General features: G+C 41.5%; 1 long non-coding RNA gene across 3 annotated transcripts; it reads right to left on the reverse strand.

Moving 5' to 3' along the window:
• Positions 1–9,022: 9,022 nt before the first annotated feature.
• Positions 9,023–18,390, reverse strand: LOC131224701 (uncharacterized). Of its 3 annotated transcripts, none has more exons than XR_009161146.1 (3): positions 18,126–18,390; positions 17,878–18,017; positions 9,023–9,234 (listed from the first exon to the last, which is right to left on the reverse strand). It is a non-coding gene; the product is annotated as an uncharacterized LOC131224701 (long non-coding RNA). The 3 variants fall into 3 exon arrangements; XR_009161147.1 differs by lacking the exon at positions 9,023–9,234 and adding an exon at positions 13,393–14,170; XR_009161148.1 differs by lacking the exon at positions 9,023–9,234 and adding an exon at positions 16,444–16,855.
• Positions 18,391–19,503: the final 1,113 nt, after the last annotated feature.

Genomic DNA, 19,503 nt, shown 5'->3' on the forward strand with positions numbered 1-19,503 from the left:
CTCATGCTTTTAAATAAACCGAAAAAGTAAATAGACAGTGGGGATAAAACACATGTACACGGTGGTGGCATGTAAAGCAAGGCCAATATAGCAGCATCAGTACTAGCAGTGTGAGTACGCAATCTGTGACCCAAAAGTTTGTAGGCTCCGCCCAACGTGTGGGACTCACGAGGGGAGTTAGAGCCCTCGCTCATTTCACACATTTACAATCTGATAACAACGTCCATAATGACATGGTGCTCTCTAACCGTGTACAATGGAAATGAATGTGATACACGGTGACAATGACACGGTACTCTCTAACCCTGCAACCCAGAAGTGATGTGTAGGTGGAATTTAACTTATGGATGTGAATTGTACTCTCCAACAGCCATTTGTGTGACAAACCACCCCTATATAGTCAAGGGGAATGTTTTGATAAGAATTTTTATAAAGTAGTAGCTTCTTAATTAAGTTTTCAATGATGGGCGATCAATGGTCTATCTAAGGTTTGGAGATGCTTTGATAGACTGCATGGATTAAACACATACATGGTGATGGCATGTAAAGCACTGGCGAATAGCGGCATCAATACTAGCAGGGTGAGCATGTAATCCATAACCCCAAAGTTTTCAGGGCGTGTTTGTTTTTGCGGGTAGGATGAAATCACTGCGAAATGGGTAATAGTTACCATTTCGCGTGTTTGACTGCGGCGTACAGACGGCAGGGGCAAATTCACATTTCAAAGTCAGGGGATTCGCTGGGAAATCTCAGCGATCCGGGCAAGAATGCATTTTCCGTGCCTCTCCAAACGCGGGAATTGCAATTTCTCACCTTTTTTGCAAATATTTCAAACGCGTGAAATCCGAATGATTATTTCCCTGAGCAAGTAATAAATGCTTAGGGAAGATGCATTTACAGTGGGATTTGAAAATCAAACAGGCTCTGCTCAATGCGTGGAACTCACGGGGGACTTGGAGTGCTTTCAAAGTGACATTCTGTCCTCCTCCATTTCATACCTTTACAAACTGATAATGACTGGACGCGGATTGCCTGCCACCTACGTTCATAAGGACATGGAGATGCATGTGACACACCGGTGACAATAACAGGACGCGGATTGCCTGTCACCTGCGTTCATAAAGACATGGAGATGCGTGTGACACACGGGTGACAATGACACAGTGATCTCTAAACCTGTATAGGGAGAAGTACGAGATGCATGAGTGATGTGTAGGTGGAATTCAAAATACGGATGTGAATTGTACGTTTCAAAAGCCATCTGTGTGACAAACCACACTTATATAGTCGAGGGGAACGTTTTAATAAGAATTTTTATTAATCAGTTGCTTCCTAATCAAGTTTTTGCATTCTGGTACTCTTGCTAATGGACTTAGCAAGAAGGTATTGAGAGAGTGCCAACCAAAATGGAGCTCTTTAGCAGTCAGGATGATGTCTGGTGGAGTCGGCCCTCAACCAGGACTTCTTTTCTCAGAGTTTCAAACATAGTTCAACATCAGCATGGTAATAGGTTTGCTCTGGGACCTAGCCTGACGATTAAAACGTTAGGCTGGAGCCGGCTGCCCAAGCCTAAGCCTGAAAGAAATTGATTGGGCTCAGGCCTAACTTGACCCGGCTCAGCCGAAAAGTAAAAATAAAAAATAAAAAAAATCCTTATTTTCCACTTGAATGTTCCTAATATATATATTGGTTAAGTGAATCACGCATATACAAAGAAATAGACATTTCAAAGAATGAAACCAACATCCTACATTTAAGATGAATGGGTTGCCTAACAAAGGATTGGAATGGCATATTTATAGGATATGGCACATGTATATAAAAAGTCATGTTAGTTCGACTGGGGTTAAAATAACTTGAGCCTAGCCTAACCTGAAAAATTAAATGGGCCATGCATGTAATGCCCAAGCCTAGCCCATGAGCTGAGAGAATAGTTCCAAGCTCGGTCCAGAGCTGTGTTGGACTCATCGGGTTGGGTCAGGTGGGCTACCCAACCCATTGCCCCGGCCCCCTTTAAATATACCCTTTCTTTGTGCAAGGGAAATGTTAATGCCATCCGAACCATGCATATAGGCTGTAACGGTCTGGGCCTTGATTTTGAATGGTTACATGAGGTTGTCTGCCCTGCTATATTTAAAACTCTTGGGTTTGGTTGGCTTATATTGGCCCAGCCCATTGATTGCCCCATCTGCACACGGACGGGGTTTATGCTCAATATTCAACAAGAAGAATTGATAGACGGGTAGCTCAATATTCAACAATGAACTAAAAATGGTTTATGGACTGGATAGAATCATAGTTTATGCTCAATATTCAACATTGAACTAAAAATGGTTTATGCTCAATATTCAACAAGAAGAATTGATGGCAAGGATGTTCCCTTTGATTGATTTTCAACTAACGACCATTAATGATTGTTGAGTCACAGCCCCACCCACCATATTTCAAGTATTAGGCGACCAACATCCTTCTTATAAGGTAGAGTTTCCCTTAAATGGTCATGGATATTTTGTGCATGAGATCCATGGGCCAAAACTCATGTGGGTCAAACTATTTCAATTCATGCCCTAAACCTCTAAAATCACATGTTGTGGCCCATGTGAGTTTTGGAATGGCATGATTGAGGTCTCCATTCATCATGGTCAGATGCATCTCATGAATGCTTTAAATGGAATATATGAACGATGGTGGACCACACATAAAGTCTAGAAGATTTTTAATGGTTTGTGTCCTATCCCAACGGTTCCCCATATTGTGGTCCACCTGAGTTTTCAATCAACCAAAATTTAGGCTGCCAGGTAGAATATTAGGGTCCCAAATGATGGGTGATTGAATGTCATTAAAAAAAAATAAAAACAGTGGACTCATTCATGTTGATTAATACATAAGCTACATGCAGAAACGTTCCATTGAATCTGGCCCCTCCTAATGCCATGACTGCAAATAAGCACTTGGGCATCCCCAGCAGTCCATGATCAATCACAAAACCCACAAGTGATGCACTCATAAGATTGCTATCTGCAGCTGCGCATCTGCATGCACCCTAATAAATTAAAGTGCCCCATACATACACAAGTAACAAATATTTGAAAGATGTAGGATGATCATAGACATGCCCCCAGGTGGACCACAAATGTGCCATCAATGTGAACTGTTGGCTATCATATTCTAATTGTTTCTTATTTTGTTCCTACTGGCCCATTTAATGAGTGGACTGTCTGGATTGTGCTAATCAACGTTCCCTGCCTGGCATACAATATTAATATCCTGGTTCTCACACATAAGTGACCTATTCGTTTAGCCTATTTTATAATTGAACCTGCCATATTTTGTGCTTATCGGATAATTTTGGTGGGGCACATCTGTTGGATGGTTGAACATGGGACACATACCACATAGTACTAACAATTTGTGATTTCAATCCCATTTTCTAAAGAAAAATTAGATAACATCATTTACATATTTTTTTCCTAAAATGGATAGAGGCACTATTTCAGAAAATCTGAATTGCAGAGGAATTTTGCCGCACATAAATGAAATTAGTCCTGTAAACCATGCTGTAGGAGACCTTTGTACATGTCAACTCACCTTGGCATTGCCAACTTAGATACAGTGGGTCCTACTGTGATGCGTTCATGAAATCCACTTCCATATTAGGTAGTGATGTAAATTTGGTGAAAGGGCTAAAAATATTGGTGGATTCATAGTTCAGGTGGAGGTGGGCCATATCAAGGAAAACAGCACAAGAGGGTACACCTACCATTAGATTTTTACGGGGCTCATTATGATGTTTATGTGAAATCCACTCCGACCATTAGTTGCCTTATGAAAATTCATATATTTGGCAAAATTTTAGGCTGATGCATGATTTATGCGGGCCACATCAACTAAAATTCTCTAGATGGTGGGCGTTCCCCTGCATTGTTGTCTCACGTGGCAGGCTTGAATCATGGATGTCGCTGATTTTTAAGTATTACAGCTAAATTCTCATACCACACTTAGCGTCAATGTGAATTTCATATACACATCACAGTGGTGTCCAGCCTAACTCTCCTTGTCTTAGTGGCCCTGAGCTCCTGCGACGTGGCATACGCGGATTGCATGCTGATCGTGCCAGGACGCGGATTTCCTGCGAAAGCCTTTCGACAGGAAGTTCCTGCGCAAGGATTCTGGGTGGGGCTTACTGTGATGTTTGTAAGAAATCAAATCCTTCCATTTGTGTTTCGACCTCATTTTAAGACATGATACCAAAAATGAGGAGGATCCAAAACTCAAGTGGGCCATAGGAGATGAAACAGTGGGGAAAGGAATGCCCACCGTTGAAACCTTCCTAAGCTCCACCTGGTTGTTTATATGCCATCTAAACCGTTGATAAGGTCATTTTCACTCAGATAAAGTGAAAACGCCAGAAACGTATACCGTTACAAAACTTTTATGGCTATATAAATGTTTCAACGGTGGTCGGTTTCCTCTCGCGTGGCCCACTTAAGTTTTGGATCCTCCTCATTTTTGGTCTCACGTACTAAAATGAGCTTCAAAAACGGATAAAGGGGTTGATTTCTCAGAAACATCTAAGTGGGGCCCACACAGGAACCTTGCGCATGAACTTCGAAATCCGCGTCCTGCCAGCAGCGTCATCTCTGATTGTCGCTGCTGAAGTTGTCTGTGGGCCCACCGTGATGCATGTGTTTTATCCACACTGTACGTCCATTTTCCTAAATCATTTTATGTATGAACCCAAAAAAAGGAGGCAGATCCAAATCTCTGGATTGAATGCCCACCATTAAAAACTTGCTGGGGCCACAAAAGTTTTGGATAGGGTTGATATTTATGGTTTACCTTTTATCAGGTTTGTATTACATAATCAACAGGTTCGATGTCAAATAACCATTACAGTGGATCCTAGGAAGTTTTTAATGATGGGGTTCAATGTGTGGTCTACCTGAGATTTAGATCTGTCTCGATTTTTTACGAATGCCTAAAGTAAGTTGGCAAAATGGATGGACAATGTGGATCAAAAAACATTCATCATTGTGGGCCCACAAGCATTGACAAGTTGTCATTGGCATGATAGCAAGCAATCCATGTCCTGCCAAGGAACACTAGAATGGGTGTGGGCCCCACCGTGATGTGGAAATGAAAGTCACTCTGGCCATAAGGTGAGTGACGAAGGAGTGTCCAGTAATGATAGACAGGTAGCTCGAGGAGGCGGGCGCGGAGTGTCGCCTCTTCATCCCTGGACGAGTAGCAAGGTGACACCTGCATCTAGCTCAGTTGTCGGTGGCCGCCACGTGAAAGGAGGTGTGCGCTGTGGCGCCTCTTTGGATTGCAATATTGAATGCGGGCAATCAATGCCACAACCCAGGAGGCTTATAAATAGGGGGAAATGCCCTGGACCTCCTTCATTTGTTCTAATCTGCCTCTGTTGTTCTCTATTACTCTCGGATTAGGCGATTTTCGGTTGGTTGAAAATCCTCTCCTATTCTGTTTTTCCGGCCATTTTTTTTTCTTTTCCTGTCCCCTCTGCTTCCCTTTTTCTTTTCTTTCTTGGTCGGTACGTTGGACAGTTCCAACAGGTTTTGTGTTCGGGGCATTCCACGGGGAATCCATCCCAGAGAGTGTGGACTCCCGATCGGGCACACCATCAGGCGCACCGTCCTCGATGTCGGGAGGTCGGGAGGAGGCAGTAACGTCTCTCTGAAGAGGTTGACAGCTCAGTCTGTTGTGGGGTCGTCTCAGGTCGTTGGTCCCTTTGGGTTGAGGTTGCAAGATGCTGACCTGGCCCAGTTCAGGGTAGAATACCGAATCCCAGAGTCCGTGGTGCACCGAGGCCCTGCATTTGGAGAAGTCAAATTTAGGGAAGTCCTAGGTCAGCCTTGCGAGGGAGAGGTAGCCATATACGTCGTCGTCCTTCAATGTGGTCTTCAGCTTCCTGTTCACCCTATCGTACGGGAGGTTGTATACCGCCTGAGGCTGCCTCCAGGCCAACTTATCCTGAATTCCTAGAGGGCCTTCTTCGGGACCTTTATCTTGTGATGTTAGCTCGGGCATGTCGAACTATCCGCAGATGAGTTTTAATTTTTGTATAGAGTAAAGGCCAGCCATAGCCATCGGGGTTGGTACTATTTCTCTACGTGGGCAAACAAGGGTCAAGCCCTCATCACTAACAACCCATCCTCCAACAAGGGCTGGAAGGATAAGTGGTTCTTCGCGTCGGGAGAGTGGGAGGCCCCAGTGGCCGAGGTGGTTAGGTTGCGCTCTCGGGTCCCTACCAAATTTGCATATCCAAGTTGGAAGTTACCGAGATGCTGAAGTTGTACATTATTCTTTATTATTTTGTGGCCATGCTTCCTGACCTTAGTTTTTTCTTTGCAGCGGCAACAACCCATACTTTCTCAGCTGCAACTTAAGTAAGTTAATCACGTGAAGGGGCGGAGTGCAGCGGAGAAGAATTGGAGGAGCTTGATCACTCCTTAGTCCCGGTACCAGTCTGAGTTGTCCCTAGTCGAGCCGACCGGTATGTAGTAGTTAGTAGAATTTTTCTTCGAAGCTTTCGTGTTCGGGATTTGTCTTTTCATGCCCGACTTATCTTCTTTTGTAGACATGGATGATCACCCTCGCCTTTTGAAGAAGATCAAGCTTCCTTCTGGAGCCGAGCGGGATCGTCTGAAGAGGACGGTAAAAAATGTTCATGTCCATCTTCTGGCTCGTCATGGGAGGCCTTATATCATCGTGGAGGACAGACCCGAGCCTATCCTTGGAGGGCTTGTTGTCGAGCAGCCGACCCCAGCGGCTGCAAGTGGGGTGTCTCTGGAGGCTCCCCTATGTGAGGTCCTTCCTCCTCAGCAAGCGACTATGGAAGTTGTAGATCTGGAGCCGTCCCCAGCTCGGGATGAGGCTCGTTACATTGAAGGGCCCTCCGCCGATCACATCCCACAAGCCAAGGAGGGTGATACCTTTGGGGTGTCAGGCTTGTGAGGCAAGCAGGTCAAGCCCCTTCCCCCAAGGCCATCACAAAGCCCTCCTAGCTTAGTTGGCAGCCTGTCACATGCCTGAGGAGGACATCACCGCCCTCTTGGATCCCCACCCGATGACTCTCCTAGGCGATATGGCGGCCTCCTTCCTCAAGGTAGGTCTTCTTAATTACTCTTAATACGTTGTCTTTTTAGTATTATGCTTCCTTACTTTTTGTCCCTTGTTTCTATTTCTTCTTTCAGACTGGTCCCGCACTCTTAGCTGCCCGCTGAGCGTTTCGAGAGGTGGGTCATAACTTTGAGAAGATGGAGGCTGACCTCCAGGCCAAGGTTGCCAAGCTTAAAGTCTCTGCAACCGCTAGGGATGTAGCCATGGCTCAGGCGAAGGCCCTTTAAGGGGCCTTGTAGATAGCCGGGGAGAAGCGGTAGCTCTCGGGGCCCAATTGGACGAGGCCCGATAGGAGAGAGTTGTGATGTGGGCCGAATCGGAGGGGCTCAAGTCACGACTATCCATCTCTGAGGCCAAGCGGGTAGAGGTGGAGGCCAAGTCCGCAAGGATGGAGGCCGAGCTGGCTGGGATGGGGGCCAGGTTGGCGGAGGTCGTAACCAAGTTGGCAGAGGTTAAGGCCTGCATCCAGGCCTCCATCCCAATGATGCAGGCAACGGTAGTGGAGGTGTACAAGGCCTTCAAGGAGCAGACTGCGGAGCTGGAGGAATGCTTCAGTCTCGGCTATGGGCAGTGCCAAGAGCACGTCAAGAGAAAGTTCCCAGAACTTGACTTGGACTACTTGGTCAACGAGGCTTCAGAAGACCCGGCCGCTGCCGAAGCTGGAACCAAGCATCCGCCCTCGATACTAGACCAGGCCTCATCCTTCTCCCTCGTATACTTTGTAAAAAAAATTCTTTTGTTGTAATATCTTTTTTCTATCAATGAAAAGATACTTGTTTGCAATGATTGGCCGTGGATGTTACTTGTATGGTTTTGTTAAGTAGATTTAATAGGTCGAACGAAGTAAAGCAAGTAGGTCGAGTAATGTAGAATTGATAAGTCGATTATGTAGTGGGCCGAGCAATGTAGAATCGATAGCATGTCAATAGAATTGATAGGCTAAGCATTAAGAATCGATAGCCTGTCAATAGAATCGATAAGCCAACCACATAGTAATAGGCAGAGCATTAAGAAGGACTTTCTTCCCTTAAACGGAGGAAGTCCCCTTGGTCGGTCGTATAGCTCGGATAGTCGAGATAAATAATGTTAAAAGAAATTCACTTCCCCTGACCTGGAGAAGCTCTTTTATTGTAAAATTTGTAAAAATGATAGAAAGAAAATAGTAGCAATATCGTGAGCACCTTTTTCCCCTTTGAAAGGGAGGTTGCTCTTGGTCAGTGCAATTCCTGTCAAGCAGATCAATTGCCGTCGACGTGTCTATAAGCTACTTCGTGAGTCCTCGAGAATAGTATATCTTTATATGCTCGACGTTCCATGGATGATGCAATGGCTGATCATCCATGTCCTCGAGTTGATATGCACCTGGTTGCGTTGCACCTGTTATCTTGTAGGGTCCTTCCCAGCTCGGCCCCAGTGTCCCTGAACCAGGTTCTTTATAGTACCGAGCGACCAGTTGTTGATAGGCGGCGATCTTCAAATGTGCTCATCCCCTTTCTTCTTTGAGGAGGTCCAGACTAAGGGTCATTTACTCGACATTCTGACTTTCGTCAAATGATTCAATGCGTGCAATTGGAAGCCCTACTTTAATTGGTACCACGACTTTTGTGCCGAAGGCCAAGGAAAAAGGAGTAACTCTTGTTAATGTCCGAGCAGTTGTTTGGTATGCTTAGAGGACATGTGGTAGCTCCTCGGTCCAAACCCCTTTGGACTTTTCGAGCTTGGTCTTGAGGTGATTTTTATGATCTTATTAACCCAATTACATACTCGTGCCCGAGAATTACAAGTGCTAATAATGTAAAAATTGGATGCTTCAAAATTGCACATTGGTTTATATATATATATATATATCACATCCAGTTACATTCACGAAAGTAACCATTCACAAGAGTAAAATCAACTGTATTTATCATTCCATTAGAGTAAAAAAATTCAAATTATCAAATGTCATCTTGATGAGAGCTTATTATATTATCAAAGCTCGCAGCAGAAATAAACAAAACTAAACATAAAGTTATCTCTTTATTCATACAGAATAATCTTCCATCGGAAGACTGTCATCCGTGTCTTCAATCTGCACATCACCTGCATCATCTGTACAGTTGGAAAGGGTCAATGCCCTATTCATAGTGATGATTATCCTTTAAGATTAACAAAAATTCAAAAGATTCATAAAAGTAATGTAAGAGTTCTAATACATCTCATACTCCACCACTACAAGTGGTATCGGTATGCGCTACCAATATATATGAATGCATGCCAACAAAGTGTGTGCGGCTCATCATACATAGTGATCATCACAATGTGGAATATAATTCATATAAAACCCGGCTCACCCCGCATCCCATAACTAAGGAAATTCGCTGGCACGTCCAACGCTACCGTGGATTTACGTGATCACCTTAAGACGGCACAACACACGGATCAGATGAATTATATGACACGATTTGTTCATGTAGTGACTATTTGCGACATCCAATCCCGGAAGTGATGTAATACAAATTGCGGATTAATTACATCGATTTGTGCCCCACTACCCAAAATCCATGGAATTACGCATCGACTAAGATGGTCACTACTCAAAGCTCATTATTCCATGATAAAATATTTGAATCACTAGTTGTGAGACCTCTAACACATCACTTGCACCAAAGGGGAAATAAATTGAAACATTAGAGTTTTGAAATTCCAAGACACATGCCCAAGCCATAAAAGGAAGTAACACAAGGCTAACCTAATAAATGAGAAAAAGTAGCATTAAGCTATCTCAATAAAAGAGAAGAGTATCAAATAGACTAACTCAACAAAATAAGGGGAGAGGAACAAAAGGCCAACTCCATATAGAGTGGAAACAGGCGTCACTTTCAAAATTGACAAAGTGCAAGACTTGTATCCATCACCCCATATAAATTCATAAAGATCATGCATAATTAAAATCATATATTAACCATGATTCCTAAAAGGGTAAATAATTGATAATGGTAAATCAATCAATTGCATGAAATATCACAGGAATATGAAAGTATGGAAAAACAAACTATATCATATCAACTCAAATTAGTGTAAGCTTAAATGAATCCCTCACATTAGCCTTATATTTAAACCCTAGGTAGATATCCATGTCGGAAAGCTTCTACATGAATCATGACATTGCTTAAGCAAGAGAGAAATAACATATGTTTGAAGAAGGAAGCGGATGATGGACGTCTAGACTTCTCTTTCTCTTTGTTTCCTTTTTTTTTCTTTCTATTTCTTTCTATTTCTTTTTCTCTCTCTCTCTCTCTTTCTCCCTGGGCGTTGGGAGATTGGGCGTGTAAGTGGAGAAGAGAACGCACACCACTTTTTAAAAAGAGTGGGCGTATGAGAGGGGTGTATTTCACATCTCACTTGGATTGGGTTTCTCCAATTATTCCTTTTATGACGATTTTTCTTTAAATCTAATTTGTCCATTATGTCAGGGTCGTCGAATAGAGCCGGGGTATATGATTTTCTTGGTGATCCGAAATTTAGATTGGCCTATCTTGAAAATTCTCCTAACGGGTGCCAAAATGAACTTGATCTAAATTAACGGTTCACACTTAATGATCAGGGCCCAAATTTTGAGAAAATGTGTAGTCAGGATAGACAAATAGTTCGACAAAATTTGGTGGTTGATCAATAGTGGAAAAAACGTAAATATAAAATTTCACATTTTGTACCAAAATGAAGGAACTGGCTTCAACCTTCAACAGTGTAGGATCATAGATCAGAGCCTAAATTTTGTATAACCTCGTAGTCATATGAGATCAAAGTATGGTCTAAATTTAAGTTGTGATGGACAGAAGAAAGTGGTTAAATCGGAAGATCCAGATTTATAAGGAATTAATAGGCCTTGACAGGATAACTTCGCGCGTAAGGAAAAGCTTACCAAAGTGGAGTCTTCATATTTCACATTTGGTCTATATGATGGACAATCCAAGTCGTTCATATGAAGGAAAATATCTTACTACGGCTATCTACGTGGTTTCTTCACTCGATGGACACCAAAATCAACGGTTAAAGGACTGATTTTTCAATTGGGTCACTTTTATAATAATTTAAGGGCTGAAATTTTACATGTATGGTTAATTTATGATACATATGCATAGTATAAAATTTCACATCAAACGGATCGTGGGAACCATGTGATCTAGAATTCGAGGGTCTGGGTTAATGACATTTTTGTAATTATTGCTAATATTAGAGTTTTGGTAAATGTCATGGTTCTACATGGTTATATGTACGTTCTTAAGTAATTCTTACAAAAGAACTTATATCTAAATCATTATAAATAAAGAATTATTCACTAAATTACTTAAGGGAATTTACATATATCAACCAACATAATGGATAGTCAGAAGATATGTTAAGAATAGAAAAACTTGATGGTTAGTACTCTGATCATGTATGTAAATGGGTGTACGGTCAGTTTTGTAACCAGATAATCACAAGTGGGTTTTTGAAGTGATCAAGAGACAAAATATGTATACCATTAAATTCAAGTGACTTATTCGCATGTGTAAGTTTCTCGGATTGTAGTTTTGATGGTTAGTTAAGCATATTCATAGGTGGTGAACAAGATGAACGGATCATAATCTCAATTTGATGTATATGAACAGATGCAGATATCAAGTAGTTAATTTACTATGATCGGGTGGTCCAAACTCAAAGTGGACAATTAGATATCTTTACCTATCGGTGGATAGTTGACTAGACGGTTGGTTATCATAGACAGGTAGGAATACTTGGACATATGATGATTTTGCCTTAAAATCAACAGTCGGATGGCTCAATCTATGGATGAATATCATTCTCAACGGTCAGATTCATATTGGAAAATAGATGTAAGGTTAGGATAGCTAAATTGGTATCATACAAATGTACATATTAAGTTAAATTTTATTGTAATACTCAAGAACTTTCAATATTCGGGTATTGAAAAGTTCAGGGTGTTACATGATGTTCTTTTAAATGAAGCTAGTCATTTTCTACTTGGTGATTTTGGCCAATGGCTCGTCCTCAACACACTTGGTGAATGGGCAGGATCTTTGAGTGGCCACCATGATGTGTGGGTTTTATTAACACCGTCCATCCATTTTTCCGTATCATTTTATGAGATAGTACTAAAATTTAAGCAGATCCAAGGCTCAAGTGAACCACACCACAGGAAGAAGCAGTGATAATGATTCTCACCATTGAAACATTTCTAAGGCCCATCGTGATCTTTATATGCTATCCAACCTATTCATAAAGTTACATATACCTGGATGAAGAGAAAACATAAATATCAGCTCCATTTAAAACTTCTATTGCCCCCGAGAAGTTTTCAATGGTAAGAATTTAATTCCCATTGTGTAGTCCACATCTGTCTTAGATCTACCTCAGTTTTGGGATTATATCCTAAAAGGATACTGTGGAGCCACCGGGACATATGTGTCCTTTTGCCAAATCTTTCAAAGGGTCCACAGCAATGTTTTATAGTCATCCAACCTGTTAACAAGTTGATAATGACTTGAATGGAGGTGGAAAACACAAAATACCACCTTATCCAAAACTACTGTGGATCCAGTAAATTTTCAATTGTAGGCATTCAATCTCTACTCCACATGAACTTTCAATATGCTTCATTGCTTAAAAAATGGACATATATATATATATATATATATATATATATATATATATATATATATATTGACCAAGTGATGCCCAAGAACATGGATTAATTCCAATCTCAGGTGCCCTAAGAATAATGGGAAGAACCCGTCTCAAACCCATATTATTAAACATGTCCCACACACATTAATAAAGCCAATGAATATGTAAATGATATATGCATAATATCTATAAGAAAATAACAATGTAACATTGATATTCTAGGGGATAACCTCAACATAAGATGCCGCTGGGAGCCGTGAACACCCTCATTTATGAAAATGATATATGCATTAATGATGCCCAAGAACATGGATTGCAAAATCATTGATTAATTCCAATCTCAGGTGCCCTAAGAATAATGGGAAGAACCCGTCTCAAACCCATATTATTAAACATGTCCCACACACATTAATAAAGCCAATGAATATGTAAATGATATATGCATAATATCTATAAGAAAATAACAATGTAACATTGATATTCTAGGGGATAACCTCAACATAGGATGCTGCTGGGAGCCGTGAACACCCTCATTTATGAACAGTGAACATTTTTATTTTTATTTTTAACAAAATGGTGGGAGCACACCCATCTGTAGCTTCATTGATTGGGCTAAAAAACTGCTCTACAATCATTCGGTGGGTGCCACAAAAGGATACGGGCCTCACCTATCATATAATGCCTCTCTACATCACCAAGAAAGTAAAAATTCTACACTAAAACAGGGCCACAAGAAAAATTAACACCTTACACTTGATGGGACCCAACAACCACTTCCACAGTTGCACAAAGCCCAACTCAAACCAGCCCATCCAGGACAGCAAGCAGCACTAACTGAGTGACCACTTTTGACTCTGCGTTCAAAGGTGACCTACTGAACATGGACTTGGAATAGAGACACCAGTGACCACGGTCAGCAATAGGCAACCAGCCATTTGAGACACTCCACTGATAGACCTGCTCCAATTACACCTAACAAATGGGTCACACCTCTCACTCCGGCTAGCAAAATCATGTGGAAGAGATGAAAAGGCCAGCTCACATCAATGCGGCAACAGAACAAGGCAGAAAGGCCTCCAACTCTGCTTCGAGGAAATGAGTTCATTTCACCAGCTGCTACAGCTGACTTGAAACAAAACACAGCCATCCAAGATTGCTCTGATAGGCTATTTACCTGCAATGACTACCATCTCCGAGTTTTTAAAACACAGCCAATGAAGGGGCCTGAGACAACTGGTCTGAGAAAGAAAACAACCAACCATCCTACTAAGAATGGCAAGCCCTACCAGGGCTGATCAACCTCTGCAACATTTGGCATTCCACCCTGATGAGCTGGTGCTGGAAATGGGTAACATAGCTGCGAATAGCAAACCAAAAGAAGCTTTTACTGAAGGAAACTCATAGACAGATAGCAGAAACGGGTTCATATTGGCTACAACTGGGACTAACTGTGACTGCTAAGACACTTCCTGCGGCTGGTTCTTCAAGCCTAGCCTGATTGAACAATGGAAATGGACACCAGTTTTGGTTCTTGAGCTACTCAAGCTTGAGCAAAGCTCTGCTTTTGTAAAATACTAACTCGGTATGCTTGCTATAGACATCGTTGATCATTGAATGCTTCCATTTGGAGCAGAGAGTAGGCATGAAAAGAAAGAATCTCCCCCAAACTTGGCAAGTGTAACTGCATGTGGACTCAGATATGAATGGAAGGATGCTATCAGAGATCCGAATCTCACCAAGCTAGCCCCACTTGATGGAACCCAGTCCTACCATATCCAACATGAGCCCTCCTCACACCTCCCTTGGAAGATTAGATCAATTCCTGATAAGCCTGATTTCTTCACCTTTGCTTCCAGTTCAGGCTAAAGCTATCTGCTACAGAATTGCATTCTCTATAGACGTGATTAATTGGCAATCCATTACTACAAATTCCTTTGGATCTCTCTCATCACATACCATATCTTCTGATGAGGATTTGACCGGGTGCTTTTTTACACTTTCTATAATTACCTTGGAGTCCAACTCTACAACAATGCTACGAAGGCCTAGAGACTTGCAAATCTGAATTTCTTCCAGCATTGCCTGAGCTTCCACTTCCATGTCCATCAACCTAGATTCTTTGTTTTACTCAAAACAACTACTTAAACGTAATACAATATGTTGTGATTTTATCATTAAAAACAACATGTATTGTCTTAAACAGAAGAGAATAAATTAAAGAAGTGATCATCTTTGGCATGATCACATATGTGATTAGCCAAAGCATTCGCTAACTATGATTAGTCAATACATGCAAAAAAGGAGAATGCCAACTTCATTCTATCGATGCCATAATGACAATACATGTCAACCATAACTATTACTCACTCTTAACCATGACATAGAGAAAACCAACAATTCTTTCTTATGTGCATATTATCAACTGAATCCTTGACTTCATCTTCAACGTTAGGACAAACCCCATACGAGTAAGAAAAGATCAACCAATCACCAAAACTGCTCCAAATAATATCTTCACCACCACCATTACATAGGTTCCCCCTTGATGCTCCATCTATTAATTTAAGAGAACTTTAAGGGGGCGGATACCTTCAATAAGATTCACCGAGAAGAAATCTGCCTGATCAAGTTGAGCCTAGATCATGCTGTCAAGTGTCACAGTAGTGGAGTTTTACCCATCTTGTTTGAAGCTTAGCCATCGTTGACAAGTGCATATGATGCAAGTCATTAAATTTTGAAATAAAGTACCCTGGAACTATCATTTTTGCTAGCATTAATCAGATGGATAGGATCATTCAACAAGAGCAATTTTTGAAAGGGGATGGCAAATCAAAGGTGGGCGCCACATGATGGACAATGCAGACTGATGAATGGACATCTTTATAGTATACTCAGTTTGGATTGTCCATTTTTCTAGATATTGATTGGATGCTTAGGATAATCTTATTGAAGTAACTTTTAAGAGGGAAAGAACAACCAAAGGTGGGTCGCACATGATGGACTGTCCACAATAATCTGATGAATGGAACACCTAGATTTTCAAGGCAAAGCATGTTCACATTGAGCCACCCAAGACAATCCAGATCTTGCAAACATATGCCAAGTTAACACATGTGTTTCCATGAATCTCTTCACTTTTTTGATGAGTTCAAAGTTGTTGGAAGAGTTGAAGGTTGAGGGCATCCAAATATCTCAAGTTCCATGGAATAAGAGAGCTGTCAAACAAACAGCATAGAGACTTCTAGCAACTTTCTTCCAAGAAGTGAACTTCATGGAACTAGACATTCCCAGGAAGCTTTAATTCCATGTATCCAAATGATATGTCCATGTATTGTTAACAACATTATCTCCCACAATTAAGCTAGTTCAAACTCAACACAATTAACATCAGAACACCCTGACAATCTAAGGGCTCTTTCTATTCTTTGATTTTGGCAACTCAAGATTGAACTTGAAACCAATGCAGACGACAACTTCAAAGTTTTTTTTTTTTTTTTCCAAAATAATCAAACTCACATGCATAGAAGTAGCTTGGTTTACAAAGATACATGCAATGTGTTTCTCTCTGATGAAAGCTATGAGAGAGAGAGAGAGAGAGAGAGAGAGAGAGAGAGAGAGACAGAGAGAGAGAGAGACGTACAAACATCAATGGGCCTGATTTGAGATGGGCTAAGGTACGCTGGCCGATTTATTTGAGGGGCTATAAATTCAAGCTCAGTCTCACTCACCTCAATGACTGAGCTTGGCAGTGGATCAGGCTGGCCCATGTGATTTCATGCATGCCCATTGTTAGGCAAGCAGGTCAGGTTTGGGCGTAAACATCAGGAACAGCTAATAACTTGATCATTATCCCAGGTTTACATCATATTCAATTGACTAGGCCAAGGCCCATTGATCTAAAAATAGGTGAGTCAAACCTGAATTATAAAGGGCCGGGCTTAGGCTCAATTCTAAATTGATTGATACAAGCTTATCCTAAACTCTTCCAATGTTATCTTACAGATGGAACTCACGAATGGACCACGGAGAGGACCAAGACAGGCTACATTGAAAAATAAACAAATTCAATTCCAGGCCCGAATATGGATGTAAGTGAAGTTCATGGTAGAGCCGTGAATTTGATGCACGAGCCTCAGAAGCCCAATGGACCAAACATAGACCATGTTAGTTGAGTAAGTCGAGCTTTTTTATTTTATTTTATTAATTTATTTGGAGAGGTACTTGGAGCCACTATTCTGGCATCCAAAAAAATAAAAAATAAAAATGTGGAGCTGCCATTCACACCCACCCTGGTTAAGGGAAATGATCATACATGCATGGAATTCAATAATGGTAATGGTGGCCGTAAGTAACAGCCACTGTAATTTTACCATTATGGTACTGGCCGTGACGACCATTATAGCTATTAACTGTTATGATACTGGCTGTAAGGACCATTACAGCTATTTAAAAAATTAAACACTGTATCTGCCCTGTAACATCATTATGGGCCATTTTTTTCCGTAACGGGCGTTATGGCTCATTATGCATAATGGTTCCCACCCTTACCGTTAAGTAATGAGCGGTTACTTGACCATTGTTTAGTCGCAATTCTTTCCACCATTGGTGTATACCAACCTGTCACATGTGTGTAGAATACCCAATCTGTCCACACCATGATGATAAACTGGTTTGAAAATCAAGCAGATATACTAATGCAGGAGTCAAAAACAATGGAGAGCTGATGGTATGATTCAGTCCACTCAATAGGCCCAATTTTCATACCAGTTGATCATCATAGTGTGTCCCACCTTTTCTAAGGATTGGAAATTCAACATATCCACCAATTTGGCAGGAAGGAACTACATTGGGTCATTACTCCAAACCACAAAATGAACAATTTGAATACGAAAAATGGTAAATGGGTATGTACAATTCAATCAGGATGTGCATGGATATCAGTGTTTCCCTGCTATTTCAGCAGAAATAAATTCCAAATGAAACTCACAATTTTTTAAAATAAATAAATAAATAAAAATAATCCCATACAAAAACATTTAAAAAATAAAAATAAAAATCACATACCTGAGTGTAGAATCTCAAAGCATTGATGAAACATCCGCTAGAAAAGCAATTGTTCCCTTTCCACTTTCAATCCAAAGCGGACATTGCAGTCTTACGACAATCCACAGCCCCATCTCTTGGTACGTCGCTTCTCAGTCAGTCTAAGAAGATGAGAAAAAGGAAAAGGGCAAAAACAAGTAATAAATGGAGGGGAACGGGGGCAGTTTTGGAAGATTGGAGAATGTAAGGACGGAAGGATTTTGAATTACCTGGTGGAAATGAGGTGAAGAAAGGAATAAATCGACAAGTGAGGAGAACGAGGGAAATCGTCTGGAGTTGCAATGGAGATGATCTGCTTCGGATGGATGGGAAACCAGAGCTTTCAGCTTCTCCATTTTCTTCCTCGCTCAGACCCTTGCTTTCAGCCTCTCTCTCTGTGTCGAACGATATGAAGCCATTAGACGGAGTTATTCGATACTCCGGTAGAGAACGATGCTTGATGCACAGTCACTCGGAAAGGGAACGGGAATACTCTGGGAGGAAGCGGATTGGCTGGTGTACCTCACACCAGCTATATAGCTGCTCTGGGTACGTGTCGTGCGAAGACGAGCACTGACGCTCCTCGATCTCCGACTTGTACGAACGGTTCAAAGGAGATCAAAGTTTTATGGACCCCACAGTGATGTATTTATTATATCTACACCGTTCATCTATTTTTAGAGATCATTTTAGAGCATTATGCAAAAAACGAATCATATCGAAAAATCATATGGACCACACCATAAATGGCAGCGGAGATAATGATTTTCACTGTTAAAAAAATTGTAGGGCCCACTATAACGTTTATTTTCCATCCAATCTGTTCGTAAGATCAAAAGGACCTGAATTAAGAGCAAAAATTTTATATTAATCCAAAACTTTTGTGACCCCAAAAAGGATTTCAATGGTAAACGTTCACTCCTCACTACGTTTTTTCAGCGTGGTCCACTTGATAATTATATTTGTCTTATTTTTTGTCTCAAGCCTTAAGACGAGCTCATCAAATGGGTGGACGGTTTGGATATAACACATACCTCGTGATCAAACTCACAGAATTTGCTAACGTCAATACAACAGCTATATAGTTGGTGTGAGGTACACAAGCCGATCCGATCTGAGAACACCTGTTTTGTTTTCTGCACGGAAGCCTTGGAGACGCGGGCTAGTGGTCGGTGCTGGATGGGCGTACCATGATGTATGTGTTTCATTGACGCCGTCTATCCATATTTTTTCAATATCATTTTATGTATGAGCAAATCTCGCGTGGACAACATCACAAGAAACAGTGTTAGTTGAACCCCCACCGTCAAAAATTTCTTGAGGGCCAGTACACGCTGACAGCCTTTTGAACAGCTATGCCAAGCCCAGCCTGTTGGAGAAACAGGCTCTGGTTCCAAGGCTAATCCAACCTGCGGGCCTAAAATTCAGCCCAAGCCCAAGCCCATCATGAGGTGGACTAGGCCTAGAAGTCCATATTGCCAGCCCGACCATACAGCCTTACCCCGGCGGTGTGTTGATGTGTTCTGCACTGCCGAGCTCCCCGTGATGTATTTGTTTTATATCCATATGGTCCATCCAATTTCCCAGCTCATTTTAGGGCATGAACCA

The sequence above is a fragment of the Magnolia sinica genome, chromosome 14 (genome assembly GCF_029962835.1).
Source record: "Magnolia sinica isolate HGM2019 chromosome 14, MsV1, whole genome shotgun sequence".
NCBI lineage: Eukaryota > Viridiplantae > Streptophyta > Magnoliopsida > Magnoliales > Magnoliaceae > Magnolia > Magnolia sinica.